Source organism: Pipistrellus kuhlii, unplaced genomic scaffold, assembly GCF_014108245.1.
Source record: "Pipistrellus kuhlii isolate mPipKuh1 unplaced genomic scaffold, mPipKuh1.p scaffold_m20_p_37, whole genome shotgun sequence".
NCBI lineage: Eukaryota > Metazoa > Chordata > Mammalia > Chiroptera > Vespertilionidae > Pipistrellus > Pipistrellus kuhlii.
This window is the reverse complement of record NW_023425537.1, coordinates 4011378-4026098: the sequence shown is the minus strand read 5'-3', so window position 1 is coordinate 4026098 and position 14721 is coordinate 4011378. Positions and strand designations below refer to the sequence as shown.

At 45.8% G+C, this 14721-nt stretch overlaps 1 protein-coding gene across 2 annotated transcripts in view; it reads left to right on the top strand.

Moving 5' to 3' along the window:
- Nucleotides 1–7142: 7142 nt before the first annotated feature.
- Nucleotides 7143–14721, top strand: part of WIPF2 (WAS/WASL interacting protein family member 2) — a 31458-nt gene continuing 23879 nt past the window's right edge. The window contains exon 1 of one of the 2 annotated variants that reach the window (XM_036407854.2): nt 7143–7326. The gene's annotated coding sequence lies outside the window, so the exon portion shown is untranslated. Of the gene's footprint in view, nt 7327–11064; nt 11248–14721 lie in introns of those variants that run through there. The other variant, XM_036407857.2, reaches the window with a different exon arrangement.

Below are 14721 nucleotides of genomic sequence, written 5' to 3'. Positions count from 1 at the left end.
AAGGATGTTCACTACTGGTCTGGGGACGGTGGTGGGGCACAATTAGAGGGGGGGGGGAAAAACTTTGGAAGCAATGGCCTGGGACTTGAAGCAGCAGAGGATTGGATGGCCAAAGTGTGGAAGTGGGAATCGGGAGGGCAGGAGGAGTGGTGTGGGCTATTTCTCTCATCCCATCTCAGCAATCATCAGACCCAGCACCTTGTAGGGGCGATGATAAAAGTTGACATTTGGAGGAAAGTCCTTGGCCACCCACTATGCTGGGCATCCTCTCATTTAATCTTCTCAACAAACTCAGGAGATTGGCTCTCTCCGCTCTGTTTTCCAGGTGAGAACTAAGGTCTGGAGAGGTTTCTCGGCAGAGGCACAGAGAGGCTAAGTCCCTAGCCCTGAGTTTCACGGCCAGTAGAGATCTGAACCTAGTTATTCTGACTCCAGAGCCCCAGTTTAAGCTCCGCACAATCCTGGGATATTGAGGAGCTGAGGAACGCCCACCTTGTGCTCACCAGGCTGCAGTGGCCACCTGACTATAGCTGAGGAGACTATCCTTTCTGGTCCCTTTCCTACCTGTGTTTTGCTTCCTTGTGGGGAGAGTGGCCGAGAGACTCAAAAGGTGGTTCAAGGGTTCTGTGGGCGGGGTGGGGGAGAGAATAAGCTTATTAAGTAGCATTGCACCTTCTAGGCTGGTCTAGCAATGGTGACAATGATTTGGAGCAGTCAGAAGACCAGTGTAATAAGATGCCTACCCTCCTGATCAGGTGTTAAGATCAAGAAGAGTGAAGAATTTAAGCAATACCCTTTGAATCCGCTAGGTGTCGCCACCAAAACTATTGTACTTTCTCACCACTCTTGGGAACCGGGAGGAGTGGGACAAGGAGAATGGGAGGGACGCTAGAGCATTTCTCCGGGATCTCTTGAATCTGTCTGAAAGAGTCTATCCCCAAAGATGAGACATAAATTTGACCAGAATAACTGGTATCATTTATTCGCTCCGTCTCTACTGGCTCTTTGCCATTAGCATTGAAACCCTCTCAAGTCTCTATTTGTAAAAACATGTTCCTTGACCCACCATGCCTGCTGTAGTCACCGTCCCCTCTCTCACTTTGGTTCATGGCCAAACTTCTTCAAAGGCTTGATTCCACTTATTGTCTCCACTTCCGCGTCTCCCATTCATTCCCTTTTTTATTTTGTCTTGTTTCCCCAACTCTTCATCATAAAAAATTTCAAACATAGAAATGTTGAAAGATTAGTACAATGAATACTCTTAAATCTTTCTAGGTTCTATAATTAACATTTTGCTTTTGTTCTCTGTGTGTGTCTCTCTTTCTCCACACACACACACACACACTTTTTCCTTTGCCAAGCTATCTGAAAGTAAGTTGCCTCAGCAGGAATCTCCTGAGAATAACATTCTCCTACACACCCACAACAACATTGTCATACCTTGAGAAAAATCAATATATTTCTATGATATTTAATTTCTAGTCTATATTTATTTTCCCCAGGTTGTCTCAAAAAATATCTTCAAAAAATGTTAAAAAAAACACACAACAAAACCCTTCCTGATCTAATCTAGTTCCATGTGTTGCATTTGGTTGTTATATATCTATAATAGTTCATTTTCTTTTTTAATTTAAAAAAATTTATTGAGGAGAAAGAGAGGGATATATATATATATATATATATATATATATATATATATATACATAGCTCCATCCATTTATGCACTTATTGGTTGACTGCTATGTGTGCCCTGACTGGGAATCAAACCTGAAACTAACTGATGTGTGCCAACCAACTGAGCCAGAGAGGGAGGTCTGGATTCCGGTGGGCAGTCTGGTACCTCAACTGGACATTGGGTTATGGAATAATAGTCTGGGTTCCTTATAGAGATCTAGTCCCCTGATATACCACTGTGTTCGGTGTTTGTGGCCTGGGCCCAGGTTGGCAATCAGTCCTGCCATGAAGGTCTGGGATCCAGATGTAGGTCTGGGTGCTTGGAGGGAAGTGTGGTCACTAGGGGGTGCTATGGGCCCAGGTGGGAGTTTTGGGTCAAGCGCAGGACCTTGGGATGATTAAATGGTGGTCTGGACTAGCCTGGGTATTTAGACTCCAATAAAGTATAGTCAATGTGTTCTTGCCTGGGTCCCTGGAATGGCCTTCTGGTCCTCTCCATAAAGGTCTAGGACCCGACTACAACCTGTTTGGCTCAGTGGATATAGCATCGGCCCGAGGACTGAAGGGTCCCAGGTTCGATTCCAGTCAGGGGCACTTAACTTGGTTACGGGCACATCCCCAGTGAAGGGGTGTACAGAAGGCAGCTGATTGATGTTTCTCATCGATGTTTCTAACTCTCCAACCCATTCTCTTCCTCACTGTAAAAAATCAATAATAAAAAAAAAAGGTCTGGGACCCAGATGGAGGTCTGGGATCTGGAGGGCAGTTCCAGCCAGGGAGAGAGGTTTTGGCCTGGGGGGCGCTCTGTTACCTGATGAGGACATCTGGGTTATGGAAATGGTGGTCTGGGTTACAAATTGAGAAGTACACCCAGGATACAAGTCTGAAATCTGTGTTTTAGGCCTGGGCTCTGGGATAAAATTCTCGGCCTGGCCATGGTAGTCTGGGTCCCGGATGTAGGTGTGAGCACCAGGTGCAGGTCTGGGGCTTATGAGGGCAGTTCAGGCCTGGAGGAAAGTCTGAGCCCTGGGCCAACAGATACCTCACCTGAACATCTTAGTTAAGGAACAGTTGTTGGGGTTACGCATAGAGATCTAGTCTCCTGATACAACTCAGTGTTTCAGGTTTGTGGCCTGGGCCCTGAATTTACCTACTGGGCCCCGCCATGAAGATCTGGGACTTGGATTTAGGTCTGAGGCCCGGATGTAGGTCTGGTTGCTTGGATGTAGGTGTGGTCTCTAGGATGTGTTATGGGCCCAGGTGGGATGTTTGGGTGAAATGCAGGACCTTGGGATGATTAAATGGTGGTCTGGACCAGCCTGGGTATTTAGACTCGAATAAAGGGATAGGCAATGTGTTCTTGCCTGGGTATGTACCTTGGCTGTGGGCAAATCTTCAGTGGGGGGTGTGCAGGAGGCAGCTGATGGATGTTTCTAACTTTTTTTTTTTTTAATATATATTTTATTGGTTTTTCACAGAGAGGAAGAGAGAGGGATAGAGAGAAACATCAATGAGAGAGAGTCATCGATCAGCCGCCTCCTGCACACCCCCCACTGGGGATGTGCCCGCAACCACGGTACATGCCCTTGACCAGAATCGAACCCGGGACCCCTCAGTCTGCAGGCCGACGCTCTATCCACTGAGCCAAACCGGTCCTGGCGTTTCTAACTTTCTATCTCTCTCCCTTCCTCTCTATAAAAAAATGAATAAAATATATTTTTCAAAAACATGACCCTATAATAGCTGAGGTCCCTACTACCTGTCCTTGATCACATCTTCTTCATTTCTACCCAGAGGCAACCACTTTCCTGACTGTGGTATCATTTCCATGCATTTTTGTGCACTTTTACTTCATATGTATACATCTCAAAACGATAGAGTGTTTTGCATATTTTTTAGTAACAGTTTTATTGAGATATAATTCACATACCCTGTAATTCACATGTTTAAAGTATACAGATCAATGACTTTTTAGTATATTCACACAATTTGTAATCATCACCACAATCAATTTTTGAATATTTTCATCACTCCAAAAGAAACTCACTGTGGAAGAATGTTCATAGTAGCATTATTCAAAATAGCCAGAAAGTGGAACAATTCAATGTGTGTCAACTGATGAATGATAAACTAAAATGTGGCATACCCCTTAAATGGTATGATACTTGGCCATAAAAAGGAATACTGTACTAATGCTGAGACATGGATACACCTTAGAAACATTATGCTAAGTGAAAGCTGGATGAAAAAAGATGACATATTGCATGATTCCATTTATATGAAATGTCCAGAGTAGGCAAATCTATAGAGACAGAGAGTGGATTGTGATTGGTTGGAGATGGAAGGAGGGCAGATTTGGAAGAGACTGGTAAGAATTAGTAGTAATGTTTCATAATGTTGTGACTATACTAAAAACCACTCAATTGTGCACTTTAAAGTGAGTAAAATGAGTTCATGTTACGTAACTTTTATTTACTTGACTTGTAGACATATCACTCCATCTTCACATTGTGTTCTCTCTTGTATGTGAATTTAGGGCTCACCCTAATTTAATGTGACCTAATCTCAATCTGACCTCAATTTAACTAATTACATCTGCAAAGAACTTAGTTCCAAATAAGGTCAAATTCTGAATGAATGTGAATTTTCGGAGGACATTATTCAACCCACGGCAAGATCCGAATTAAATGTTATGATACATGAAGTTATGACAGTGCCTACCACACGATAAGTACTGTGAAATAGTTATAATTACTTCTTTGACCTAACTTCTTGCCTCTCCTATAGTTCTAGCTCTAACCACATCAAAATGCTATTTTTATTTTATTTTATTTTATTTTTTTTAATATATTTTATTGATTTTACAGGGAGAGGAATTGAGAGGGACAGAGAGTTAGAAACGTCGATGAGAGAGAAACATCGACCAGCTGCCTCTTGCACACCCCCCACCGGGGATGTGCCCGCAACCAAGGTACATGCCCTTGACCGGAATCGAACCCGGGACCTTTCAGTCCGCAGGCCGACGCTCTATCCGCTGAGCCAAACCGGTCCTGGCTTTATTTTATTTTCTTTAAAAAATGTTTTAATCCTCACCCGAGGATGTGTTTTTATTGATTTAATTTTATTATTATTTATTTACTTACTTAGTTACTTATTATTTCTATTGACTTCTGAGTGAGGGAGAGAGCAATAGAAACATGAATGATAAGAGAGAATCATTGATCGGCTGCCTCCTGTGCACCCTCTACTAGGGACTCAGCCCACAACCTGGGCATGTGCCCTTGACCAGAATTGAACCTGGAACCCTTCAGTGGATAGAGCAGCCTCTTTTTATTGACTTTAGAGGGAGGAGGGAAGAGAGAGAATGAGAGAATGACAGAGAGACATTGATCAGTTGCCTCCTGTATGTGCTCTAGCTGGGGATCTAACCCTCAACCTAGGTATGTGCTCTGATGGGAATTGAACCCAAGATCCTTTAAGCGTATGGGCCAACAGTCTAACCCCTGAGTATGCTGGTCAGGGCCAAAATGCTTGTTTTTAGAATATGCCATGATTCTTCTTTTGCACATACTCTTCCTCTGCTTTGAAATGCTTTCCCTCCCCTCTGCCTCTGGCCAATTCCTACTTACTCATCAGGCCTCACTTAGAAGTTTCTTTATGAAGTCCCCACATATCTCCCTAAATCTGGGTGAGATGTCCCTGTATTCCACCCCAGTGGCTGTCGTTATCATAGAGTGTTGTTGTAGACAGAGAATGGAAGCTTACACTAGCTGTGGTGGGTAGGGAAGATCCTCTGAAGGGAGAGCATTTGAGCTAAGGCCTGAAAAATGAGGATGAGGCAGAGTAAAGCCAACACACACACACACACACACACACACACACACACACGCCTTGAGAAACCACTTGGTGTGTTGTTGCAATGGGAAGCACAGTGTATAGTGAGCAAAGACAGAACAGAATAAAAATGAGGCTGAAGAGCTGGGAGTTTGGATCCATCTGGCCCAGTCACCCTGATCTCAGGGATGCAGAACTACATACCTGAACATCTTTACCTCTGCACCTACCGAACCCTACGTCTGGAATGTGATCCTTGCCTTCTCTGATTAACAATAAAATCCGACTCATCCTTCAAAGCCGAGTTTAAAAGTGTTTACGAACCCTTCTTCCATTCCTTAGCGGGAAGTAATCACTCCCTTGCCTCATGTCCCAGAGCCCTTATGTCCCCATAGCACTAATCACGTGCTGACTTGTAGTTCAGCTAGCTGTTTACATGCCAATCTGCTCCTCCACGGTGAGTTCCCTGAGGCAGAGGCTCAGTCTCATCCACGCTGCAGCCTCCTCCTGGTGCCTCGCCCGGAGCATAGCCCACAGCAGGTGCTCAATGAATGCTGTGACATTTACTTGACTAGTGGGTGGTGCTTAGCACTACTAATGGCAGAACACGAAGGAAAACAAAAATAATAACAACTTCTGGCTTATCACCTGTTTTCCCATTCATTACCTGATTGGAGCCCAGGAAACAGTCGAGACAGGCACTATTAGCTCCATTTTATAGATATTAGTGGAGCTCCAAGGGCGCACAGATAGGGTATAGTGGGAACGAAATCCTACTCCTGTCTCCTTGATTCAGAGGAGGGGGCCGGAGGTGAAAGATGATGGAGAGCATTGTGAAGATATAGGGCATAATAAAGCAATGGGCTAGGCTGCAGTGGAATGGTCCTATTGTGGGTGGACTAGGGAGAGATCCTGTTGGCTGGGGTGGAGTTAGCAGCCCCAGCAGGGAGGGCACAGTGTTCCTCTCCCTGACTCAAGCAGCTGGAATAGATTGCGGCGCCATCCCCCAGCCCTGGAGCCAGGGAACCTCTGACCTAGGAAAGAGGAGACGGGTGTTCACGAGGTGTTCGGGTCAGGTGGCTAAGATGACGTTAATGATGTCATGTTAGCGGGGAGGGGGGGCGGGGGGGGCGCTGCCTCTCAGTTGCTATGACAACCGAAGCTTGACTGAGGCCTTGCAAGGTTGACCGAGGCGGGGTCTTCGTTGTTAACTCGAAATTAGGGAAGGACAGACATTATGTGGTGCGTCTGTGGATGCGCGCAGTGGAATAAAGACGACACGGAGGTATATTCAAGACCCTGTTTAGCTCACTGATGATGCACCTCGGAAATATTAGAATCATCTGCGCAGTTGTTTTTTTAAAAAAATCCCGATGCCTAACAGCGTCCCCAGGACCAGTTAATTCCATCTCTGGGAGGGCAACTCGGGCATCACTACACGTTTGTGTTCCCAGGTGACTACAGCCGAAACCAAAGTTGCAAACCCTGCTCTTCGGTAAGTGGGTGAAATTCCCGCGACCTTCCCAAGATGGCGGCGAGCGGGCCGCTTCCGCTTTGACGTGCGCCGGCGGGAGGCGGGCCTTCCGGGCGCGCACGCGCGGAGCGTCCCTTGGGCCCCGGAGCCGAGCTCCCGTTCCCCCGCCTCCATTTTGTTCGCGGACGCTGGGGACAGTGGGAGCAGATCTATTTCCGGGTTGGCAAAAAGGGGCGGCGGCGGCGGCGAGAGAGGGAGCTCGCCGGGCGGGGGTCGAGCAGAACGGGACCAAGTCGGAGAGGAGGCGGCGGCGGCGGATCTGCTCCCGGAGCCGCGGTGGCCAGGTCGGAAGGGGGCCGGGGAGGCTGGGTCTGTCGCCGAGATGACCTGCGGACCTGAGTGGGAGGGGGAGCCGGGGGAGGGGGACTGGGGCGTGGCTTCAGGGGAGAGGGGCATCGGAGGAGGGGCCTGACGGGGGGGAGAGGGGGCTGGGGGCGGGGCCTGCGGGCGGGAGTCCGGGGCTGGGGCCGGGGGACCCGGAGGACCCGCAGGACCCGGAGGAGGGGGCGTGGGGAGTCCCGGCGGCGGGAGTGGGCGGGGATGGGTGTGGGGCGGGCGCTGGCCGTGGAGATGGGGAGGGAGGGTGTTGGGAGGCAGGGATTGGGGGGGCCCTGAGTTTTGGGTAAGGTGAGTAAGACGGCAGTTCTGGGCGAGGAGCGACGTAGCCGTGCGCAGAAGCGGGGAGCCGGGGAGGGAAGACCTGTTGGGAACCGGTAATGGGCTGGATGCTCCGGATGTCGGGAGGTCAGTGTGACATGTTGGGATGGAGCTGAGCGAGAACTTGTGGTTGAGAGGTTGCCTCGGGGAGACTGTGGACTGCAGAGGGAATGCTGAGGGCGTGGGTCTGGCAGGAATCACAGTGGAGCCCAGGCCGGGATGGGAGGTGTTGAGATGGACCCGGAGAGGAGTGCTCGGCTCGGGGTGGGTCCCGGGAGGGAAGGCAGGACGCTTAGCGTGTTAAACGTGGGCAGTGTGCGCGGTGGGTGAGTTATACTGAGCCGGAAGGGACATTCTTAAAAGATAACACTGGGGTGACAAACTGGAAGAACTGGTGTGTATTGCGATTCGTAATTTTAAAGGGATTGGAATAATCTGTTACTGCTGTGGCTCTCCCGAGATCCACCTCCTTTTTCATGTTGTTATTATTTTGCCTTAACAGTTTCTGTTTCTGAATGACTTGCTGAGTGCCTTTGGTGATATTCTCTCCCGCCCCGCCCCCCCTTACAAACTGCAAAAGAACCGCAGGGAATAAGGACTGTCCTAGCACACCTATGGGTTTACTCAGTAACTTTGAGGCAAATTGTTAAAATGTCTCAAACCCTTTGAAATATAGGTTTGGTCCCTCACGGTTCCTAAAAGGTTGTTTTAACCAAATGAGATCTTTATTATTATTATTATTATTTTTAATTTTACTTACTGGTTTTTAGAAAGAGAGCAAGGAGAGAGAGAAAAACATGGGATTCCACTTATTTATGTGTTCAATGGTTGCTATTCTTGTATGTCGCCCTGACCAGGGCTTGAACCCCCAACCTTGGCATCGTGGTATGCTGCTCTAACCAACGGATCTGGAGCTACCAGGTCAGGGCTCCCAAATGGGACCCTTAAGTGGTTATAAAGAAGGAATCTCTGAAAACAAGATTGAGATACTGCTATTTAGAAGACATGTCTTTCTTGGTTCCTCCTGCATTTTTTATTTTATTTATTTATATTTTTTAAAGAATGGCCAGGCGAGGAGGGGCTGCGAGAGGGGAGGTTTATTTTATTTTTTATTTTTATTTTTATTTTTAATATATTTTATTGATTTTGTACAGAGAGGAAGGGAGAGAGATAGAGAGTTAGAAACATTGATGAGAGATAGACATCGATCAGCTGCCTCTTGCACACCCCCTACTGGGGAAATACCCGCAACCAAGGTACATACCCTTGACCGAACCTGGGACCCTTCAGTCTGCAAACTGACGCTCTACCACTGAGCCAAACCGGCCTCGGCTCCATCCCCCTTTTTAAAATATATATTTTATTGATTCTCTACAGAGAGGAAGGGAGAGGGATAGAGAGCCAGAAACATCAATCAGCTGCCTCCTGCACACCCTCTACTGGGGATGTGCCTGCAACCAATGTACATGCCCTTGACCGGAATCGAACCTGGGACCCTTCAGTCCACTGAGCCAAACTGGTTAAGGCGACCACGCCCCCCCCCTTTTTTTTTTTTAACTTTTCTCATCCTCAACTTTTAGTAGCCATAAATTTCATATAATTATATTACATTGTATTGGCTGCCATCGAGATAGAAGGAACTTAGAGTTGGGGTGAATGAGATCTGTTAATGGAGAATGGGGGAGAATGCAATCTAGCCACCCAGAATAGTTTACTCTTTAAAAAAAAAAAAATGTCCGCCAAACTGGTTTGGCTCAGTGGATAGAGCGTTGGCCTGTGGACTGCAAGGTCCCAGGTTCGATTCCGGTCAAGGGCATGTACCTTGGTTGCGGGCACATCCCCAGTGGGAGGTGTGCAAGAGGCAGCTGATCGATGATTCTCTCTCATGTCTAACTCTCTATCCCCCTCTCTTCCTCTCTAAAAAATCAATAAAATATATTTTAAAAATAAATAAAATAAAATAAAATAAAATGTCCCCCATTTCTTAATTACTTTACTCTTGACAAACACTGATTTTCCTCATGATGTCTGAAAATTCACTGAGGTGTAATATTTTAGACAGTTGAGCCTTTGGTTTTGGCCCATTCACTTTTGCCAGTTGGTAGAGACCAGTGTGCTTGTGAACAATTTGAACTTGATTGTTAATCCTCTGAAATCTTGACTGTTTTAGCTTTTCGTTTGGGCATTAGAGCCTAACTACTCTGCCCATCGGTGGACTTGTGTAGTGCGGAAGTGTTCCTGAAAGTCTTGGCATTTCTGAGGTCTGACGTGGATTTGCTTAAGGGTGGGCATTTTCCCATTCTATTGTACACCTGCTATCAGTGTTTACTTAGTTAATACTGATTAGTTATGTCATGTCAGCACAAAGGGGAAATGCTGGGGAAGGCGGAAGGTGTAGAGAACAGTGTAATTTTTGGATTTTACTTTCAAGAAGGGAAGAGAGGTATCCTGTTTCTGTTAAGGAGAAAATCGTTAGGTGTTCTTTCTTGACCTCTTGACTCTTTGATATTCACCAGGTGTACCTGAGTCTTTTTTCCTATTGCTCTTGAAGTAATTCTGGAATTTGTCGCTTGCTGGTTCGGGCTGGTCAGCAAACCATAGTCTTCATAATAACTCCAGGAAGAGCTGCATGCTATGAAGTATGTGCACTTATTTGAGACTATAAACTTGCTTAATATTTTGCTGTCATTTCAACCTACAGTGTGTCTTTCGGTTTGTTTTTAGAAAGATTTTGAAGTAAGTTACAGAGGCTCAGAGCTTTTGGAAGGCTTTTTAAAAGAAATACATTTCTATTAATTTCAGAGTGGAAAGGAGAGGAAGAGAGAGATGGAAACATCAATGTTGAGAGAGAATCATTGGCCAGCTGCCACCGATCAAGTGCTCAACCCGGGCTTGTGTCCTTGACTGGAATCGAACCCGGGACTCTTCAGGCCACAGGTCAATGCTCTATTTACTGAGCCAAGCTGGATGGGGCAGAAGGCTTGTAATATAGTCTGCTTGTTTAACATAATGATTTCCCATTTTTTCTTGTCCTGTTACTTTTTTCCTTCGCTCTACTTAGCCAGTCCTGAGTGGAAATGGCAAATTACCCCCCCCCCCCCTTCTTTTTAGTCTTTGGTGGACTTCTTGTCTGGGTCACAGTTTGATACCACCAAATTGAAAGGATTCTTGATTTCTTCAAATGGGGTGGGTGGCAGAAGCTGAGCGGGTTTCCTGGCCAGAGAATGGATTATGTCAAAGCAAAGAATAGTTGCAGAAACACAAACCGGCATCTTGAAGCTGTGACTAACATTTTGGCAACATACCTCCCTTTGCCAAACAACTTCTTTTCTTCTTCAGTGTGATTGTTGATCTCCTCAAAGTAGGCTCTTGTTGCTACTGTTCTTCACACAACTCCCCGCAGAAGTTGACAGGGTTCCAGTGGACTGTCCCTTGAGGGATATGCCCCGGATTAGAGTAGATGGAGTGTTCCATGTCAGAATGAGGTTCATGGCAGATCCTGAGACCTGCTCTGCGAGGAAATAGAGGCAGTACTCTGCACCGAATGTTTTTGTGCTCCTTTATGTTTTTCCCAAATTCAAATCTGTTTCTTATTCATCTGGTGATTAAATGCAGAATCATTGCCTTTGTCTAGCTTTGGAAGACCAGGGTATTGAGGAAGAGAGAGAAAAAGAGATTTCCGATATATGTTTTTCGTCCACTCTCTCTCCCAAGCCTTTGAATTTGGGGAGCCACAGGCTAACCCCCCAGGCACTGCGTGGTATATTACAGAAGGGTATTTAAAATGCTGCATAGAACTTTATGGAGAAAAACAATGTTAGTAGGAAAAAAAGGTGATATATTTGCTAATGTCTGTGTCAGTCTTAGATTTTGATTTAACATGTGGAAAGAGCTGGTGGAGGCAAATCAGTTATCAAATAGAGCCAGGAATTGGCTTCTAACTTGCCACTTAGGCTTGGCAAAGTTATAACAATTTAGAATGGCTATACTCAATACTTTGTTCTACTTAGTAAATGCCCTTTGAAGATAACAGTGCCTCTGATAGGTCTTGGGATGGATTATTATGATCATTTCTTGTACTGTATGACAGTGGTTCTTGTCACATGGGAGACCCCAAGATAAGTCCTCTTGTTGGTGGCCCTAGATTTGGCTTCCTCATGCCATCATCAGTCCAGTGGATTCTGTTCCTCATGTGCAGGGTTGGGAGACTCAACTGGTTCAGATCCAAAGATTTTAGTGTGTGTGTGTGTGTGTGTGTGTGTGTGTGTGTGTGTGTTTTAAAAATCCTCATCTGAGGATATGTTTATTGATTTTTAGAGAGAAAGGGAGAGAGAAACATTAATGTGAGAGATAAATATCAATTGGTTGCCTCCTGCATGCTCCCACAATCTAGGTATGTGCCCTGACCAGGAATCGAACCTGCATCCTTTTTGGTGTACTGGACGATGTTCTGACCAATTGAACCACCCAGCTGGGGCCAGATTCAAAGGCTTTAACTCTTGCCCAGGGCTTTGATTGTGGTAACAAATTAGAGTTGTGTTTAAACAAGTCTCAGATCTTTCTTTCCTGAAGTGTATCTTGAAGTTTGGCGAATCTGTATTTTTATTTATTTATTTAAATTCTTTATTGTTCAGTGTTTCCCAAAGTGTGGTACACGTACCCCCAGGGGTACGGGAAGAGTTTGGTGGGGGTACGCGTTGCACCGGAGTTTGGTGGGGATATGCACTGCACCGTGCTTAGCTGCGTTCTCATGAGTACGAGGGGTACTCAGCGTTATAAAAATTATAGAAGGGGTACACATATGTCAAAGTTTGGGAAACACTGGTTTAAAGTATTACATGAGTCTCCTTATTCCCCCTTGACCTCTCCCCTGCCGCTCCCATGCCCCAGCACATGCCCTCACCCCCCTACTCTGTGTGTCCATTGGTTATGGGCATATGCATGCATACAAGTCCTTTGGTTGATCTCTTACTCCTGCCACTCCCCTCCCCGCCCCACACCTGTCTTCCCTCATAGATTGGACAATCTGATGCTTCTATGTCTCTGGTTCTATTTTTGTTCATCAGTTTATGTTGTTCATTATATTTCACAAATGGGCAAATTTGTATTTTAAGGAATGTGTATAGCTTTCCTCCCCGTTCTTATAATTGATTTTTAAAAAAAATTTTAGGTTTTTTAATTTGTGGATTCAAGTTAAGCTCCATTTAGATTTTGAGGCCCCTCAGTTTATAATATGTCTTTAGTACAAATGCATTAACCTACTTTCTATGCTTATAGGAACTCTGAATTCCATAATTCCTTTTTTCTCCCAATAATCCCTCTAACTGTGAACCCACAAACTGAGTATGTGCCCTGACTGGGAATTGAACCAAGGACCCTTTGCTGCACGGGATGATGCTCCAACCAACTGAGCTATATGGGCCTTGGCACTGGTTTACATTTTAAACGTTTCCAGTCATCTGCTATGACAAACGTTGCTCCAGGGAATAATCGTATAGATTTGGCCTTTTGTGTGGGTGACTGTAGGGTAAGTTACTGGCGTAGGGAAAAATAGGTTGACAGTTGTTCATATGGAAAATAATACAATAGTTAATAAATATCAATATAAGAATAGCCCTGGCCGGTGTGGCTCAGTTGGTTGGGAGTTGTCCCGCACAGAAAGGTTGCCTGTTTAATTCCCAGTCAGGGTACATGCCCTGGTGTGGATTCAGTCCACAGTATGGCGCACATAGGAGGCAGCAAGCAATATTTCACTCCCACGTGGCCGTTTTTGTCTCTCTTCCTCTCCCTTCCTCTCTGTCTAAAAATCAATTAATAATAATAATACAACAATAAATTCCCTGTTTTGCATACTCACAACTATAACCTACTTTTGCTCACCCCATATAAGTAGAGTTGCTGAAGCTGATTTTTTTGGAAGGGGGCCTTGTTATTTACTTTTTTGACAAGAATTTTTTAAAAATATATTTTGATTTCAGAGAGGAAGGAAGAGGGAGAGAGATATAGAAACATCGATGATGAGAGAGAGTCATTGATTGGCTGTCTCCTCATGACCCCACAGGGGATTGAGCCCACAACCTGGGCATGTGTCCCTGACTGGAATCGAACTTGGGACCCTTCAATCCGCAGGCCGATGCTCTATCCACTGACCCAAACCGTGACAAGAATTGTTGAGCTGCTATGTGCCAAGAACCGGGCTAGGTGCTGGAGTTACAGCAGTAACAAAACTGACTCAGTCCCTGCACTCATGCAATCATGGTCTAGTGGGGAAGGTCCATTACACAAACTACTTCTGCTGTGAATGCGTTGGAGCCCTCGCTGGGGTTCTCAGTGGTTAGAGAGTTGGCTGGCACACTGAAGGGTGGCACATTTGATTCCTTCCCCCCACCCCTCCAGTTGGGGCATGCAGGAGGCAACCAACCAATGTGTCTCTTTCACATGGCTGCTTCTCTCTCCGCCTCTTCCTTCTTCTCTGAGGAATTGATTTTTTATTTTTATTTTTTAATTAAAAAAAAAATATTTTATTGATTTTGTACAGAGAGGAAGGGAGAGAGACAGAAAGCCAGAAACATGGATGAGAGAGAGTCATCGATCAGCTGCCTCTTGCACACCCCCTACTGGGGATATGCCCGCAACCAAGGTACATGCCCTTGACCGGAATCGAACCCCGGTCCCTTCAGTCCCCAAGCCGACGCTCTATCCATTGAGCCAAACTGGTCTCGGCAGGAATTGATTTTTTAAAACATATTTTTATTGAGTTTAGAGAGGAAGGGAGAAGGAGATAGAAACATCAATGATGAGAGAGAATATTGATCGGCTGCCTCCTGCACACCCCACACGGGATCCAGCCAGCAGCCTGGGCTTGTGCAGCTGGGAATTGAATCATGACCTCCCGGTTCATAGGTTGATATCAACCACTGAGCCATGCCAGCTGGGCAGGAATTGATTTTTAAGGCTGAAACCTAAAGGATGAGGGGAGAATAAAAGACTGTTTTAGGTAGTGGACAAGGCACAGGTGAAGA